Here is a 20,218-nt window from a genome sequence, read left to right on the forward strand (position 1 = left end):
GCGAAACATGATTATGTATTTCTGCTCAGCTAGCATCATTGGACATCAACCACACGGCATACTCTACTAACTTTTCATTACTGTCTAATTTCTATAATAGTTCTATCGAATAAGATATTAGACAGGACTGTTAGACAGATCGTAAACTAATGAACACGGAGAATGCAAGCATTGTTTGTTTGCTCAGGATCTGGCGTTCTCAGCCCCATCAAAATAAAGGTCTGTCACGCCGTCAAAATAAAAGTCACAACAACAAGCGCGCCTAACGTCACTTCAGAGTTCCTACTTGGCGGTGCGAATGCAACCAGAAAACGTTCCTAGGGGAACCATTAGTTCTCAGGGAACCATCCTGGTGGTTAGTTCCCAGAACTATCCGGTGCGAAAGCCCCTAAAACTATCAAAGAGCACCGTCCTTCGGATGAGACGTTAAACCGAGGTCCTGACTCTCTGTGGTCATTAAAACTCACAGGATGTCATTCGGAAAAAGAGTAGGAGTTTAACCCCCGCATCCTGGCCAAATTTGCCCCTTGGCCTCTGTCCATCATAGCCTCCTAATCATCCCCATATATACTGATTGGCTTCATCACTCGTCTACTCTCCACCAATAAGCTGGTGTGGGGTGGGCGTTCTGGCGCAATAGGGCTGCCGTCGCATCATCCAGGTGGATGCTGCAAATTGGTGGTGGTTGAGGAGATTCCCCCTTCCTTTTGTGAAGCACTTTGAGTACCTAGAAAAGCGATATATAAATGTAACGAATTACAAAAGAGTTGAAGATTGAAAAAAACTAAACAAAACTACAAAGTAGAATTGGAGAAAAAGAAAATTCTGGTTCAGCTTGGGCAAGTATGAAAATTATAGCAGGCCTTCACAATTTAAACAGCAGCACTGTTCACAGTTATGTTAGATGGTTTTAACTCGGATATTGCATTTGCAAATGCTCTAAATAGTTTTTATTGTTGTTTTTGATAATTTTGGATTTTAGCAAAGAAATTCAGGAATTGAGTCTTAAACTTATGGATACATTGATCAACATTGATCTTCAGTATCAATGCTTTTAATTCAGTAAATGTGAACAAAAGCCCTGGTCCTGATAATATCTGTGGCCGGTTACTTAAATCATGTTCAAAAGTCCTGTTTTCATGATTTGGGCTATATTACAGACACAACATGTACCTAACCTCTGGGAAGATACTGTGGTTGTATTTCAGTCCAGTCATGTTGACTTCAGTTTTAATGAAGATTTTTGAGAAATTGGTCAGGTCCGAGATCTTGAGGCAGACTGAACATGCACTGGACCCCTTGCAGTTCGCATAAAGGCCACAGAGGAGTGGAAGATGCAGTAACATTGCTTAATTTGCTTTTTAGACATTTGGATGGAAATGGGACACATGCCAGACTTCTATTTATAGACTTTTCGTCGGCTTTTAATACAATCCAACCCCACATTTTAACCAGAAGGCTCTTACAACAGTTTGAGTTAAGTAATAATCTGGTGGGTTGGATTCTTGACTTTTTAACCAATAGGACACAGAGAGTGAGGGTCAATGGTATTTTGTACCTCAAGGGTGTGTGTTGTCACCTTTAATATTTATTCCCTACACAAATATGTGTCAGAGCAGTTATGACAATGGAACCATCATAAAATATGCAGATGATTCGGTTATTGTTAGTCTGCTTCCAGAGAATGAGATCAGCCACTGCCCACTTATTGATGATTGTGTACACTGGTGTGAGGAATCTTACCTCCAGCTGAATATATCAAAAACTAAATACTGTATATGGTCATTGATTTTAGTAGGAACAATTGCATGCATGAAGCTACTGAAAGGTCAGACCATTGAGTATGTGCAAACCTTGGGACTATTATTGATGCAAAATTTAACTTTAACTTTAATTTAATTTATTTATTTATTCTCTTTTCATGGTAATGCAACACGAAATGCCACAACAGCAATTTAACAAATCCAACAAACACAACAAAAATACATTCCATGACAAGAAGAACAGGAGTAGGATGAAGAAAAAACAATCTTGAAGCTAAAAATCTTGCAGCCGTGTGCAAAAAGGGTCACCAGAACTTAAATTGTTTAAGGAAACTATCACACTTTCATATTGACCAAATGATAATGAACATGTTTTATCATACTTTTATTGAATCGGTTAAACCACATTTTAAATGGTCTAGTCGATTGGTTGGTGAGTCACAGTTGTATCCAGCATCCCTGTATACTAGACAGTTACAGACGATGGCTGCTTCTATTTTAAATGATGTCTCCCATTAAATGATGTCTCCCATCTTTGCACAGTGAGTTTCAGCTTCTTCCCTCTGGATGGAGGTTTTTAGTCCCAAGGTGCAGAACAAAGAGGTATAAAAACAGCTTTGTTCCTTCCGTTTTAACCTTGTTGAATAAGCGGTAGGGGTATTATGTGTGTATATTTGTATATGTATATGTATATAGACCTGCATGTATATAACTATATTTTATGATACAGTACGCCTTGAGTGAGTGATGGAGTCTTGAGCGAGTGATGGAGTCTTGAGCACATGTATCATGTTATTGTTATTTTGTTGTGATATATTATGATTTTTATGTGTTTTTGAAAATTGTGTGTCAAGAATGGATGCTATTATCATCATGTCATTTTACTCCAAAACAAATTTACCTGCGGGTACAAATAAAGTGCCCTAACCTAACTTAACGAAGGAGCTCACTAAAACATTTTCTGCAACCTGAAGACTAAGTTATCACTGTGTGCTTATGTTTACTGGTTGTCCATTTACGTCGATGGCATATCCACTTCCTGGAATAAACATCTGATTGCAAACAGCTAGATTAAATGTACTATCAAATATAGATGGTGTTGGCGGTTGTTTGTTGACTATTCTGTAAAAAAAACAAAAAAAAAATGTTCAGAGGAGATCAACTCCAAGCTAATTGGCCAGTTATCCATAAATGAAATCTGTTGTGAGTGAAAATTAAACTGGCACAGCACATTTGGCCTAGGCGTTAAGTACACTTTCACGTCAAGGAACACTGAGTTACAGTCTTTAAATAGACCATAAATGATGGAGAAGAAACAAATACATATTAGTAATTGCATTCATGATGAATTTACAGGCTTGTCGACAGCCTGGTCGTTAATGTAGTGACGATCCATCAACCACAGTGAGTGGATAGTGACTGTAACTTCACCCCACAATTAATCTCCGCCATAACAGTTTTCCGGCACCCGAGGAGAGGCTTGTTAAATTAAAAACTGCAGTAAATCACACCGTAAAAGAAGGTAGTGATCATTTTTTATAAAATGGGAATATTGACGAAGCACTTAAATCAGATATTTTCTAGTTTATAACATTCTGTTGTATACAAGGCTCATTGGCAGGGCTCCCATCCGTCACAATGTAACAATGTTATGGAATATAAAAAAAAAATAGATTAGATACCAGGAATGATTAGACATGATGTAGATAATTCATGACGATTCAGCCAAGTAGGGTTTTAAAAGGCTACATAAGCAAGCAACACACATTTTCAAGGTAAAATGCATTTAATGCTTCTCATTGCACATCACAGATGCTGATCTTCAGGGGGGGTGTCTTGGAGTCACAGCAGAAAAATCTCAGCATATCACTGCTAGTTAACACCTAATTTACGTGCGGCTGCCTGCTGGGCATTGTCGACGGTTACTATTAAAAGCCTCGTCTTTCATGCCTGCACCTAAATCACAGAAGCTGAAAGATGAAATCCCCGCAATTTAGAAATTCCTTCAGGTCATACTCTGATGGACAAGGAGGGGGGCTACAAACAAAAGAAGTGTGACCTCACGTATCAATGAGTACCTTGAGCTAAGCTCAATGTGCCAGGTCACTTCTAGCTACTGATTTACTCTTTTGAGCATGATCTTTTCAATTAATCAGTTTATCCCATTCACAAATTCAGTCTGAAAAATCAGTTCACGAATCAAACATTACTTATAGAAAGGCTATAGTGCAAATATCATAAGTCTTCAGTGAATAACAACTTAAATTTCATTCTGTTTCTCATACAAAACAATCAGATGACTTCAGAAGATTTGGAAAACAGAAATTATGATTTTGGAATGAAAAGAGGGTTCCAAGTAAATTTCAAAATTATTTAGCTCATATTTAATTAGCTCAATACTAGGCCTTTCAAGTCAGCACAAACAAGAAATTGTGAATGCCGTTTCCTTCCCTGTTGTGGCACATCTGAGTGAAACCACTCAAACGAGAAAAAATGTAGGGTGGGATTTTGTCCATCAGGAATCAATTGAATTGTCATATTTAAATTTTTATGATCGTTTCATGTAAGAGACAGGTTGTTGGAGGGAGGGATTGAAATTTGTCGAGCTATTGGACAACTGTTATGACCAGCCCTCCCGCCAATCTACAAGTCATAAATTGCAATATTCCATAAAAAAGAAGATTGACAATTTTGATTTCATGGTGACATTAAAGGGTTAGTTCACCCAAAGAGGAAAATTCTGTTATTATTCACACCCAAGTCGTTTTCTCATCATTTTTGTCCCTCCTCTGAAAGTCCAAGCAACCAAAACTTAGGTTTGCAGTACACAGTATAGACAAACTTTCTCCATTGTTTCATCTACACACACAAACTTGTTATTCATTCATGTTTGTCAAGATATGAAGGGGGGAAAAAACATATCAAAGTGAATGAATGATGCATTTAAATACAGGTTGTCAACCCTGTCCATGTGGTGCGTTTAATGTTTTCCATACACCAAATAAGGACGTACTTTAGCTAAAAGCCCTAGAGGGTTAGTTACTGTTCAGAGCACATGCCATATGCTTGAGAAAAAGAGAGAGAGAGATGCACTCATTTACGTGGCAGCTCCCTCAGGTAACGTCTATCCCTAGAATGAACTGAGGTTCTTCTAAATCCAGCCACCATCACACGTCTGCACGCACAGATACACACTCTTATGAACAAAAGGCAATTAAAAAGCTAACTGAAATTAGTCTGAGACAAATCTCAAAAGAAGAGAGTGGAGTTTAAAAGACTAAGAGAGGAGGAGATTTTGAAGAGTTGAGATGTTGGGGGCGGGAGAAAACAAGAGTGAGGTTGAAGAGTTTATTCTGAAGAATACACAACAAGCTTCTTCAATTCTCCTTTTGTAGAGACAGGAAAAACTATCATCAACATTAGGGGTGGGCGATATAAACAAAATCTTACATCACGATATGAGAAATTGTATTTTTTACGATATATATCATGATACAGTTACTTTTGCTATAAATAAGGTTTTGATACTAGGGCTGTAACGATACACCAAACCCACGATTCGATTCGTATCACGATTTTTGACCCACGATTCGATTCGTATCGCGATTCTATCACGGGGTGGGGCTTGAGGGGGCGGGGCTTGTGGTGAAAAAAAGAGATTTTGAGAGAAGAAGAAAAAACCCGGTATTTTTATTAAATAACATTAGGAAAAACCTGTATAATCTAAACACCAAAGAACAATAATAACTATGCAAATTATTAAACTATACTAGGCAGTGTAGGCTGCTGCTTTTGGGCTGTGTTCTGTACTCCAACTAAATTGATTTCGGGATGGTGCCGTAGGATATGCATCTGCATGTTGGACATGTTGCCGGTCAATTGAGGATTAATTTAATAGAGGAATCCCCCCTTTAGATGATTCTCATGGGGAGGATTTTTTTTTTGTTTGAGGGGGAGAAAGGGGGGGCATTTTTTCCAAACAAAATTATTACATTTATCTTGCCTAAATGTTTGCGCTCATTGCATTTTTACAATGGGGTAATATTGTTGTTAAGAATTTACACATCACAAGGAAGCTTGATTTAAATTGTTTAATTAAATTGAAAAAAGTAGCACAAATAAATACAATAGAATAAAGATACAAATAAAGACAATTAAAGAGAAAAGTTTTTGAATAGGTCTAACACTAGTATTCATATACAGATACTGAATAAAGTAATCAAATGGAAAATAACACTGGGTAGTATTTTAGTCCTGAATAAATTAAATACATAGGCTATTAATTCTGATTCCTTTAACTTAAAGCCATCTTTTGTTGTTTTGACAACAAAATTAATGACAGGCACATATGGCTGCCGTCACTTTAAGAGCTAGTGCACGGATCCTGTTCATTATACTGGCATGCGTTTTATGCTTATTAAAGACAAAACCGACTATATTTAGAGTATAGCCTACTCACAAAGACCGAAATTGACAATTTTGCGTGCTAAAGCAATATAATCCGCGAAAAATAGTTACTGGCCAGCTGTTTTTGAGGCGGATTTTCTATGAATGTGCGCATAGAAAATAATCTCAGAGAGCGCGCGAGCACTGATTAGTTTAAAATCGCTTGAATGTTTAAACTGGTAAGACTTGGTAAGACTTAAAAAGACTTCAGTCACGATGCACTGCTGGCCCGATTGTGCAAGTGAATATTCCGTCGTGCCCCGACCTTACAGTCTATGGTCCCGACTCCAAAACGCGAGTGTGTATTATCGCCGCAGCGCTTGATGCTTGCCTTGCACAACACATTATGAGAAGAGATAGAAGAGCGCGCGGCACCGCTGAACACTCACGCTGTTTGTGAAATTGCGTCTGGAAGATAGTTGTTAAAAGAATGATTTGATTTTATTATCTGTGTGGATTACGATTGCGGGAATTTCCCGCATTATAAATGGGAGACCTGCGGGAATGATTAGAATTATGCGCAATACCCGCGCCGAAATTCGAGCCCTGGTTCTGGACAGGAAGGATAACTCTGGGAGTTGGAAGGGGTGTGATCGCGATTCTGCCTTCTCACATCGCGATACAGGATCGTGGACCTGAGTATCGCGATTTCGATTTTATATCGCGTATCGTTACAGCCCTATTTGATACCATTGAAATTTCATAATTCTTGTCACCATTTTCAATATCACAAAAAACTAAGGGTGTATTCACACCAGGAAAGTCCGATAGTTCACTTGCTTTGGTCCGGACCAAATAATTTATTTTTTATGTTTTTTGGTACGGTTCACTTTCACACTGCTCTTTTTGCAAGTGAACCAAATTTTGTAAACATAACCACACGTGTGCTAAGGTCGTCCATTCATTGGACAAGGATTCTCAAGTAGGGAAATCAGGAAGTGCAAAAAAGGCTCAGCATGGAGATATTTCGTACTGCAATATTTGTTCTTTTACTAATTTTGTGTTATTCTGTACAAACGCAATATGAAGAAACTGCGCAGAAGACGGATAAGGTATAAAGTTTTCATTCATAGAGAGGGGCTATGTTCACACATTCAAATAATGAGATTCTTATTGTATTTACTGCTAACAAGTGCTGTCAATGTTAACGTTTGCGATTAAGTTTGTCCAGTTTAACGCAGCATCATCCTTGTATTGTAACTATCGTTACATTATATGAACTGCAAAAGCTTGTTTTGCATCTATGCGCGATTAGACTAAAGAGAACGCTCTGTATGTGAATGTCCTGAATGCACACATTCATTCATTCCATTCCAATGATGCACACACACGACGCGCAGAAAGACGCGCAACAGTATCGTGTGGCCAGACAGCGCGCCGGAATGGAATTCTCTTTCGCACTTGAACAACAATAACAAACCATTATGCCAAAATCTCCGACTACGGAAGCCTGTTAACTCAAAAGCGCAGTGCTTTCTTGCAATTGGGTCGGTTCATGTTCACACCGTAAACGAACCGTACCAGAGTTCGTTTGGAACCGTACCGAGACCACCTCTTCAGCTGGGTCTCGGTTCGGTTGTTTGGTCCGCACCCGAGTTCGATTGCTGTATTCACACCTGCCCAAAAGGTCCGCACCAAGGGGGAAAACGAACTAGAGTTCGATTCAATCGAACCAAACAAGGCAGGTGTGAATACACCCTAATACTAGTCTAAGTAAAAAAAAAAATCTCAGTCTTACTGAAGACAAGTAAACAGTGATAAAGAAAGAGCAAATAAACTAATTACAAGCATATAGGAAAACAAACTACAATAGAATACACATGAAATAGACCTACCTGAAAAACTTCAAGAACTAGAAATAAGAACATAAATTGTATAATGTAATTAGATGGGAAAAAAACACTGCATAGTCTTCACTGTGTAAATTATACAATTATTCTTATTAAAGTTACAAAAGTGATTTGGCACTTGAGAGATTTTCTCTTTTTGGTGTTTGATGAACATTAATAATGACAGTAGGTAAATTGGATGCTGCCACTTTAAGACCGACTGCACAGATCCGATACTTGTGCGCTTTCTTTCTCAACTGTTTACGTTTACTTAAGACATAAATGACTGCGTTTACTTGCAAAGACATGGTCACTTTGACACATAAGTATGTGCATTAAATAGTTCAAGCTCAAAGCACTCAGTTCAGTTCTCACGCGCTTTATAAGCAGAACCTTCATGTTCAGCATGCGCATAGAGCGAAATAAGTTGTCTTTCGCTGCTTACTGCGCTTCAACGGTTTAAAATCACTTGTTTTTAAAACGCAATACTTAAAAAATGCATGCAAAGATGAGCTTTCATGACAGCTTAGCACAGCAACGTCATGTTAGCCTAACCACGATAGAGACCATAGTCCAAAAACTCTACCGGTTAATCGTGTCTACCGGTATATCGCCAAGCCAAAACCCCTACTTCCAGCTGCAATATATGGTAAATTTCCCAAACATAGCAATAGAGACTCAATCAATGGCTCTCATAGAGAGGTAGACATGCATTGAATATGAAAACAAAAAACACCTACACACGTCTACGCTATAAAAGCAACTATGATGTTCTTGAGAACAAGGACATATCCAGGAGTCCTTGTCAAGTACGTTCACAATGTGCAGAAGTGTGGAATCCATTAAGAGTGAGAGTAACGAGAGTCAGCACATGGCCACATTCAGGGGAAATCATCTCACACTTCATCTCCCCAGCTCTGTCTGCGTAGACTGTGTTCAAGAGTAATGGAAGTTTCAGCTTCAGATGATAGAAAGAATAAAAGCGGGGAAGGTGGGAGTGCGGTAGAAAGAAGCTGAAAGAGGAGCGGAGGATAAAATATGGCCAGTTATCAGATGTGCACTTGAAAGCACCCCATTCTTAACTTACTGCAGGCTCGCAGATTCAGAGGCCTGTGAGAATGGTTTGGACAAGAACATCTTAATATCTAAATCGGAGGAGCCTGGAAGCGGTCAGCCTTTTGTTCAAATAGAAAAAGAGAATAAACACTTTCAAAAACAGTCAGAAACCGACCCCTCCTTGAAGATTGCCCAGCATCCCTTTACTTCGTCTTGCCCCATGTATACCACGGACAACATTAAAAACATTAAGCGAGCCAAAACAACAGCAACAAAAGCAACATCAAGTGTCTCAAAAAGGAGAAAGACCTCTTTGTTTGACCCTGTGGACACATACCAGAGCCCCAGCACTTTTTTGTGGCCCTATAAATGGCCCGTGTGATCCGACAGCCCCTCCTCCAGTCAGGCCCTCTCGCAGTGGAAATGCGACCCTCACCGTCACAGTGGATTATGGGAACAAAGAGAAGCTGGGAGTTTGAGTGTCACAATAGGGGAGATGTGTGGGGCCTGTCATAGTCTCTCAGGGATATGGTGCTCATCTGTAAAATTCCAATGGCTCTTGAAGAGGCTTTGCATACATTCTCCCGTTATCTCTGCACTGCCTCCTGGGATTCTTAGTCTCATCTCATAGTCTTTCTCAGGGTCCAAAATTAACTTCTTGCCACACGTGCTAACAGCGGGTAACTGGCTCTCTTATCAGCTATGAAAATGTAGTTTACATTGATTTAATTAACAATACACACTACTGTTTAAATGGGTGGGGTCAAGAATTAATGTCTTTAAAAAAAAAAAAGTACTGTCAATAAGATTTTTTAAAGACATTTATACTTTTATTCAGCAAGGATGCATTACATTGATCAAAAGTGAAAGTAAAGAAATGTATAATTTTACAAAATATTTATATTTCAAATAAATACTGTTCTTTTGAACTTTCTATTTAAAGAATCCTGAAATGCATCACGGTTTCCACAAAAATAATAAGCATCACAATCATTTTCAACTGTGGTAATAATAGGAAATGTTTTGAGCACCAAAACTTCAAATCAGCATATTAGAATGATTTCTGAAGGATCATGTCATGTGACACTGTCATGCATCTCATGTTGAAAATTCAACTTTACCATCACAGGAATAAATTAGATTTTAAAATATATTTAAATAGAAAAACATTTATTATATCTAAAAAATATTTCACAATATTGCCATTTTACTGTAGTCTGACTTCCGTACTTCCGCTCAATTTCAGTTCGCTTCTGTACTCAGTACCTATCTCTTAGTTTTCCTCCGGCCTGAAAACAGCCGGCCAATCAACGAACAGAGGGCGGGCTGAGAGCCGTGGCATAGACGCTAAGCGCCGAGTTTAAGGTTGTATTTTAGGTTAGGGAAATCGAAAACAACTGTGAATATGGAGACATGGGATGCAATTCGCTCTGTTGTGGAGAATATTCCCGGCATTTGCAAACTGAAGCCCGAACAAGAAGAGTGTTTGTTAAACATTTTGAATGGAGGTGATGTTGTGGCCCTACTCCCTTTGGGAAAAGTTAATTTATCAACTATTACCCATCGTCAGCGAGAAACTGGGGAGCCTTTTGACAGGTCAGTGTCTCCTTTCTTTTCCAGTTCTTAAATATTGCCATGTCATGCTGTAATCTTGCAATTAAGTTGCAGCATTTCCGACAGACTCGAGATGAACAAAGAGCTGTGTTTAACAGAACTAATCCTAACTTTGACAGTTGGCTGCAAATATTTTCTTGTTTCTCTCTACTGTCAAATATTAGTTTAGAGGCCCTGATTGTACCATGGATGCGTAACGTTAGATTTACTTCACATATTCTGCAAAAGTCGTTCACATCCATGTTCACTCCGGTATTTCGCTCGATGGTTTCGTTTTCGCATCATACATGTTTATTTTCCTGTTATCTCTGTGAAGCTGCTTTGAAACAATTTGTATTGTAAAAAGCGCTATATAAATAAAGGTGACTTGACTTGACAGTGGAAGTTCGATGCGGCTGAGCTGGCGCATAACACACGTCATAACCAAACGTTATGTGATTGGCTTAAGGGTAACCAATGATTTTATACTTCAGACTTATACTTTAAAAGTCTTTTGATAACCCATTTGTACTCTTGTGCTTTTAAAGGAGCACTCCATCCATTTGCATTAAGCTTTGCATCGTTAGAAACCCAGTCATATTTTTGAATGGTCGTGCATTATTCCCTCATTTTACCCTAAGACGGGAGAAATACGGATTTCAGTGTTGCAGTTCCTGCTTATAATGATGTAAAAATCGTCATTTTGCGTCATTCTAAACAGGAAGTCCCATATCTTTGTAGAGGGGTTGAGACTACAACATTTTTTTACAGGGGGTGGAATCCACTCACGCTACAGACCTATTACAGATAAGTGGGTGGGACTTCACTTGCAAGAAACTAAAACTAATATCCGTCATCTTGTTTGGAAGCTAAGCTAACAGGTGCTGTGGAGGCAGATGTAAAGTTACGACAATGGCGGAAGGTATTCAATATGATATGGAAGAAGAGGATTTCGAAAGTCTGATGCTCGAGTCAGATGTTCGTGGCTACCTTTACGAGCCGCAATATAGCTAAGAGCAGCTGAGGCTGATGGAGGAACAGGAGGCGGCTGCTGCGACTTCTGCAGTTGAGGCAGAACACCTGCATGTCGCGGACGAGGAGCCCGGACTGGCTCGAGCTGGGGCAGACTGGACACAGAGATAGAGTCGGTCTTTTGCAAAGAATTTCAACGATGCCAATTTCTCCTGGACGAAATCTCTGAATCAGACGAGGACATGGACGTTTGTGTTGTGAACCATCCTAGTTTCTCGGTGTTCTGGATTAGTGGGAGTGGCTTGTGGAGCTGTGCAATGTGGTGCATTGTTGGAGTTAGGGATGTCACGGTACCAAAATTCCAGTAGTCGGTACCGATACCGTTAAAATGTTACGGTTCTCGGTACCAATTTCGGTACCACAGCAAAATCAGTTTGAACTATTTTTTTTTTAAATAATTTATTTAACTATTTGAAAAAATATATTTATTAAATTAAATTCAATGACTTTATTATTTATGATGGTAAATTTATGAAAGGATTGAAGGCTACATGCTGTTTAAACGAAAATATTGATGATATTGAGAAATATTGCTTATAAAAAAAGTCAAGTGAAAAATAAGCAACCTTCTATGCACACATTATTATTATTATTAGTAGTAGTATCTTTAATTAATGGAGACGTAGTTAAATCTATTGTACAGTAGCCAAATCTATTGTACAGTAGCCTAATATAATTATTTCTGTCAATTTCTTTAAGTTAAACCAAACTTTTATTTTGACGGGTTGCCGTGAAGACCTTTGAGTTTCTGTGCGTGTATGATATGACGATAGTTTTTCTCAAATGAAACGGTAAAATACTTATTAAGTGACTCTCGGAGATGAATTTAATCATGAATCATGTCACCATATCGTGAGGCAGCAGAGACTGAAAACAGCGCGAGCGTCACGTCGTGCTTCAGTGTGTGTGAGAGGTAACGTTTAATGAAACCGCGCGTCTGCGCCGTTCATTCACACAAGCAGAAGATGAAGGGTTCATATTTAAATAGTCTTTTTGCAGTGTAATATACACAGACACCACATCAGCAGCGCCGCCGGTCGCCATGTCAGCGCTTTCATGAAGCGGACGCAACTTCACGCCCTTCGTGCATGCATGCGCATCCAGAACCGGGTTTGACTGGGTACTCGGTACCACCGGGACTTGGTACCGTGACGTTTACAATTTTTTAGTACCGACTTGGTACCGAAATACCGAATATTTTGACAACACTAGTTGGAGTTGTTGTTTTCCATACAAATGCGCCCTTAAGTTACTTTCTGTCTTTCCTCTGTCAAGGCACCAAATTCTAAATTTACGCTACATTGACTACATATATGACCCACTTTCTATAAAGATTAATGTTCCCATGGGTGAAATGCTCCTTTAACGTCGTGTGAATGTTTATTTTAATTTTGGTTTTAGACCTAGGCAATTTTGTACAGCACTTTTGGTCAACCAAGGTTGTTTTAAATGTGCTTTATAAATAAATTAAACTTGAAACTTGCATTTTGAGCTTGCGAATGTTAATTTTGGACTCTGGTCTTACTCTCTTGCCATCTCTCCATAAATGGAGAAGGGAGATCCTCACTCTGGATCGAAGGCCTGCGACACTTTAGCAGCTGCTTCATAAGTGCTTCCCTGCCGAGTGTCTCAAAGATATCTCATGATTTTCAGCAACTCTCTCTCACAACCTCCCCCTCTCATTCATCCATCATTCTCGCCTTCTGCAGATTTTGTGGTAGATGTTTTAACTTAGTTTCTCATAACTGTGATCTCTCTTTCCACTCATTATCAAATCTCAGGGCCCTGTGAGAGTTAGGCAACTTCAAGTGAGAAGAAGTGTGGCATAGAAGGCAATGGAAAAGCATTTTCCCTTTTGTTTCTTGACATCTCGCACTGTCACAATCAAGTTCAGTTGAAGTACAAATCAATTCAAAGCAGAGTCATTCGATATTACAAGAGACCTTTTCCGCAGCACCACTGTGAACTGAAGACCCAAGGCATTCTCCAGAAAGCTCTTGCCATGTAAAAATAACACCCTTGAAGGAAACTCTCTTGGAGTGCTCAAGTGCAGACATGGCTCAAAAGGAAGCTTAAAGGCTACTCACACCAAAAGCAAACTTGGATTGCTGACAAGTGACAACTCATTAGTAACACTATCTACACAGAGTGCCAGGGCTCCAGACTAACTTTTTATTTTTTTACGAGCACTAGGCTATAACCCCTTACTGAAAATGTAGGGGCACACCTTATATCAACCTGCAACAAAATTATTCACATTTAGAGCTTTGAAGGGCTGGAAAAAGTTGTGTAGCACTTGCAAGTTCTTGAAAAGTGCTTGAATTTCACTCTCAAAAGGATACATGTACGAACCCTGAATTGAATGTAAATGGTTACAGTTAGCGTTACTACGTTAAATCCATGATGAATGGGATGTGATATCCATAGTCATGTGTTGAGTGAACTGACTGAATGAGAACAATGAAGTATTTATGAGTGAGTCATTGAATCATTCATTCAAACCAATTTTTTTTTTAATAATTCATTCAGATTCATTAAACATTTTAAATAGAATTAAATAGAATACAATTATCATATCAGAGTCACCAAAGCCCTCAAATGAAAAAAGAAATAAGTACCTTTTTAAGTCCAGACTCGATCCCTTACATATTAAACAGTTGCACTGAGGCTGAGATTTCAAAGTTCTGGTTTAAAGGGAGGCTGTTTCATCCTCCTTACAAACCAAAGACGTGGGATCTCACAAATAAAACAAACAGACGTTCGGTCAGACGGCCGTGGGCTCGTGCCTGGCTGCCGGATATATGTGCGATTATTCACTGATGACGAGTTCAGATGGGCTAATGCTTCAGTGACAGCACCGAACAGGCCCACTCGCAACCCACCAGCCCGAGCAGAGTGTTACTCATGGCAGCCTTCTGCCGATTACAGAGATACGAAACCCGAAAACACACAAAGGCACAGGAGCATCTCATGACCTCCAACCCTTGTGTCAGTCCTGAGAGCGGAAGTAGGCTACGTCTTCCTGCTGTCAACAAAGAGATAAGCGCCGCATTCTCTGCACCTTGTTTGCTTATGAAAGGAACTTTCATGGAATATTTATCAGCTGATGCTTGAAATCAAAAGCCTTTGAGCGAAGAGTGCTTCAAAAAGCCAGGGCCATATCACAGCATCTCTGTAAGGGTGATATGAGGGCAAGGACAAAATGCACTGCAGCAGAAAGAGCTTCTGAGGAGCAGACAGGAAGAGGGAGAGGATTATTCATCCATATCTGAACTTTGAATAAGCGCCAGGCATTATTTACTAATCAAAGGCTTGGTATTCATATCAGGATTTATAATTCATACTCCCCATGGGAAGAGACTGTCACAGTGGAGAGAGAGAGAGAGAGAGAGAGAGAGAGAGAGAGAGAGAGAGAGAGAGAGGATTTATAATTCATACTCCATGGAAGAGACTGTCACAGTGGAGAGAGAGAGAGAGAGAGAGAGAGAGAGAGAGAGAGAGAGAGAGAGAGAGAGAGAGAGAGAGAGAGAGAGAGAGAGAGAGAGAGAGAGAGAGGAGAGAGAGAGAGAGAGAGAGAGAGAAAGAAAGAAAGAAAGAAAGAAAGAAAGAAAGAAAGAAAGAAAGAAAGAAAGAAAGAAAGAAAGAAAGAAAGAAAGAAAGAGAGAGAGAGAGAGAGGAGAGAGAGAGAGAGAGAGAGAGAGAGAGAGAGAGAGAGAGAGAGAGAGAGAGAGAGAGAGAGAGAGAGAGAGAATGGAAGAAGCAGTTTCATAGATAAAGATGATGATGATCTTCAGCGAGCATGTGGAATCAAGTCTTCCCATCAGTCTCTCCTGAGGTCTTTTCAGTGCAGCAAATGGATGTTACCAAGCCTGGGGCTGACATCACACAAATCAAATGCTTGAAACAAAACCCCAAAAGCACAGAAGAACTGTCGAAAATTCTTATTCTTGTCATTGTGACAAAGCTTCTCTGCACAGAGGCTGCAAACGACAGCTGGAAGTCTTCTAGCATGTCTGTACTGTTTGTCAGTTTCTTAATGCTGTTTTTATGCAAAAGGCGGCACACAGAAGTCTTGGTTTGGTACGTACCTCAGTTTTGGGGTCACGGTTCGATACATTTCTGATTCCTGATGGCACAATGCCAAATTAAAAATACTCTGTCCTTATGGTCATACAGATACGGTAAAGGGTCTTTGAGGCTTTGTGCAATAAAGAAAACAAACAGGATGCCGTTTTCTGCCGCCCAGATTCCTTACTTTAAAGTTAGTGGAGCGCATCGCAAAAAAGTAATCGTAACTCAGTGTATAGGCTACTAGCAAGCTCTTGCATGCCATCTGAACTCTTGTTTTGGGTTGGTGCATAGACTGTCTCTTCTTCTTCTGCTCTTTTTCCTGTTGTGGCGGTTAGCAAACAGCGCTGCATTACCGTGCAGACCCGCTTCACCTGTGACTGACTACATATTCATTGTCTGACTGTATGCACCGAATTGTGACGTCCATACTAGGTGTGTAACGGTTCAAATAGCTCACGGTTCGGTTTGTATCACGGTTTTAGGTTCACGGTTTCGGTACGGTTCGGTATGTGCTATGTTCAGGGGAAAAAGGACTACTGTCAAATAAAAATAAAGAAAATAAGAACAAATAATCTAACTACAAGTAACAGCACAAATAAATAAAATAGAGCAAAGATACTAATTAAATTTTGTGCATTTCAGGTTTTTCAGGTAGGTCTAACATTAGTTTTCAGGTACATAAATTGAATAAAAGTAATCAAATGTAAATAACATTACATATTTGACTGTATAAATTAAAGATTAATCCTCACTAAAGTTACAAAACCAATTCAATCAAGAGCAGTGAGTGATTTCCTTGTATTTTGTTTGATTACCATTAAAAACACAGACAGCAGGAATATTAGGCTGCTGACATAACGCACATATCCAAAATACTGATAGCCTACTGTTACATATGTGTTGTCTTTCTCAACTGTATAAATTCACTTATGGCATAACGGACTATGTCTGATGGGATAATCGAGACGGGCATGTTGACACATTTTTTGTGTGAATTTGTCTGTTCTAGCACAACACTTGAAAGAGAACTAGCCTACTTGCGCGCTGTCTAAGATTTGCGTGCTTCGGATGAGTGTGCACACAAACACACACACACGCACACACACAAACACAGCGTGAGCGAGTTCTCTTTAAGTCGTGCGCTTAAATGTTTAAATTGGCAGGGTTTAAAAATGAGTTTAGTTTTAAACACAGATAGAAACATGTGCTGTGAAGGTCTCGCCTGCGTTCGCGCGCTATGAACACCCGGGTGATGATGACGTAAATGACTGGTCATCTTCAAGCATACGGCACTCTCATTGAACAAAGTTTACAAAGAGTGACTGCTTTGTGCACATTTTTTTGATTATCGCTGTTGTAATGTATTATTGGGGAGCCAGCATGTGCACCATTCGAAAGAAACATACATTAGCAGAACTGGCTGTTATAGGCTTTGTTATTTTCAACAAACCATATCAGATCTGAGATGAACCGCGGTGCAAATGCGTACCGAACCGTGAGTGGAGAACGGTACGGTTAGAATTTTTACAGAGAACCATTAGTCCATACCGTGACGGTTCGGGACAAATACCATTACACCTAATCCACTATTTACAATAGAACAACACTAGTACTTTGATCGATACCAAAACCTAAAATTACACAATGTCAAGGTTAAAATATAAACTAGATTAGTAAACACAGAAATGCAGTAGAAAAAAACATAAATAGGGGTTTTAGTAAGTGCCTTTGTTTATATTATATGTCTTTGTTGTTAAGTCTATAACAAAGAATAATATAACATAGCATCTGTAAAATAAAAGAACAAAGAGGTTGGTCATTTAGAAATGTAGGGTCCTACAATCATGTGCGCAAATTAATTTGATTAAATATAGGCGGCTTATTTTACATATTAGACCGACACTGATAACAATAAAAGTCACATTTAGAGAGCAATACTGATAAATTCCTATATAATATAGAACACAAATAAAAGGCAAATGAAAGAAGGTGGAAAGGAGCCCTGTAACAGGAGGCTGTAATAACTGCACATTAATATGAGGTTAGGTATGCAAGAATTCACACATTCAGAAACAAAAATGCACAATGTCAAGTATAATATTTTATAATAGGTTCACTGCGTTTTATTAATTTTCTCCTTCCTTCTATGGACATTTAAATCATCTTAAATTAATCCCAGAGTTGAGATGAATGTGTCACTAAAATCATTCCCAATTCTCATCATAAAGCCAATTCTCATCATTGGCAGCTCAGACTCCGTTTTTTTAACCGATGTAGAATCAGGAAAGAGTTCAGACACAGACGTTCAGAGGACCGCCACGGCTTGATTAGCCAAGCTTATCTAACAGCGACAAAAAGAAAAACTACTGAACAAAGAAAGTCCTTTCTGATGGATAAGATGAAGCGCGTGACAGAGGGTGACATTTAGGAATTATCTTTAATCCCAAAGCAGGGACTTGCAACACTATAGCCAGCCGTTTCAGAGCTTTTCCCAGTGTTTTCACAGAGCTTACTCAAACAACCATTATGACTAGTCAGAACCACTCAAAACATTAATTAGAGACGACAAACTAGCAAACAAAACAGAATTAAACAGCGCTGACACATCAGAGTCTATATAAAGTCTTTGGTATGCGCTCAGACAGCAGCATATGGCAAGTTCTCACAGGCCGAACATGAGTGACTGCGACAGAAACCATGAGCACAAATGCAAAAACATCAACGCATGGAGGCTAAATCTGCATTATACTTAGGTCCATCTCATCAAACTCTCTCAAAAACACTCCCTACATGAAATGTATATAAATATTCAATTTATTCAGGTTTTCTTTCTGCGAGCTTGATTAGTGTTTCAGATATTTATACTTGACATGCCAACATTTAAAAAAAAGAAGAAAAAAAAGTGGAATATAAATTATCTATTTTTTTAAGACATTGAATATTTTATATATACACAATCATTTATTTGTAATTTGCAATAACAACAGGCTATTTCACACTCATAAATGAAACTCCATGCCAGCTATAAAATTAAGAACTATACTTTGATGGAAAACTATACGTTATGTGGTGCCAATAATGGCCCATTTATAATGATCAAATATTTCTGATACTTGCATGACTACAACTCATTCTCATGCTCAAAAACAAAAACGATGACAGTCTAGAAGATAATGTTAACTTCTTACAACAAAACGATTTAAAAAGTGTTTCATGTGTTCCAGATGTCTTGGTTATCAAGGACTAAAAACCACAGTAAATGATTAACAAATCACAGGAACACAAGAACGCAAGTACAGTGAGTTGAGCTACAGCTCCGTCAACTGGGGCCAGTTGCATAAACAGACTGTGTCCTAAGAACTAGTCTGACCAACTAGAAATAAGCCAAGGGAAGGGGCAAACAGTCTTACAGTAAGTAGCCTATAAAATAAGACCAATCTACATTTTTATATAACTGACTAGTTAAAAAGTTTATGAACAGTCTAACATATATATATATATTTTTTTTATGACTACTAACTTGTAAGACTAGTCTTGGAAGTTTTTGCAACCAGGCCTTGGTATGAAAGTTGATATTAGTTTTGATATTAACAAGGAGATGCTAAAACATTCCTGAATATTCATAAAACAGAATGCAGATTTCTTCTTTCTGTTTGTCTCTGGAGCAGCAATGAGCTAAAGGTGATCTAAGGAAGCCGCTTGACTTCTCAACCATACTTGTCTTCTAAACCTTCTGATAAAAGGTCCCCACCCCACCCCCCATTGCTGAGCTCCCAACCTGGCATCATGACAGTCAACAGGGAGCAAAATCCTCTTACTGAGCATGCGAACAACTCTGTTCCCTAGTGAGAGAGCCCACATGGGCTCCCCAGCCCCCACTCTCCAAACAGGCTGAAATATTCCACAGGCCTGCAGGGAGAGAGACAACTAACTAGTGCAATGGGTTTCTGAGAACGCGTGTGTGTGCCTGCAGTAAAGCACTATGAGGAGCAAAGTGAAGAATTTTAGTGCATGACTGAAATACCGTGGGTCATTTGAAGGTGAAAATGTGCTTTAACCCCTCTGAACCTGGAATAAACTGGCACGGTACAAAATACAAAAACTCACTCTTGTCTGCACCTAACGGCAAATTAGAAAGACAGGGCCAATAAAACGCTCTATTGATTATTAAAACAATTCTGACATGATGAAATCTAATCCTGAAAAATCTCAGCTGTATTTTAAGGGCACTTAACGGGAGAGCACAAGGACAGCACAGCAAAGTAATCATCCACCAATATGAGTCATATCATCCTGCGTCCACAGAGAGCTTTTTCAGATTTCAGAGCGTTCTTTGATGTAGACTGCTGGAACTGAATCTAAACTTCCTGTGGAAATGACATGTTTCAGTCAGAGGGCTTTCAGGGCACTCACCACATTAACAGATTT

At 39.1% G+C, this 20,218-nt stretch overlaps 1 protein-coding gene across 1 annotated transcript in view; it reads right to left on the minus strand.

Moving 5' to 3' along the window:
* Window positions 1-20,218, minus strand: part of glceb (glucuronic acid epimerase b) — a 76,435-nt gene that overhangs the window by 36,287 nt on the left and 19,930 nt on the right. The window lies entirely within an intron of this gene.

The sequence above is a fragment of the Rhinichthys klamathensis genome, unplaced genomic scaffold, assembly GCF_029890125.1.
Source record: "Rhinichthys klamathensis goyatoka isolate OS25496 unplaced genomic scaffold, OSU_Roscu_1.1 h1tg000051l_1, whole genome shotgun sequence".
Classification (NCBI taxonomy): domain Eukaryota; kingdom Metazoa; phylum Chordata; class Actinopteri; order Cypriniformes; family Leuciscidae; genus Rhinichthys; species Rhinichthys klamathensis.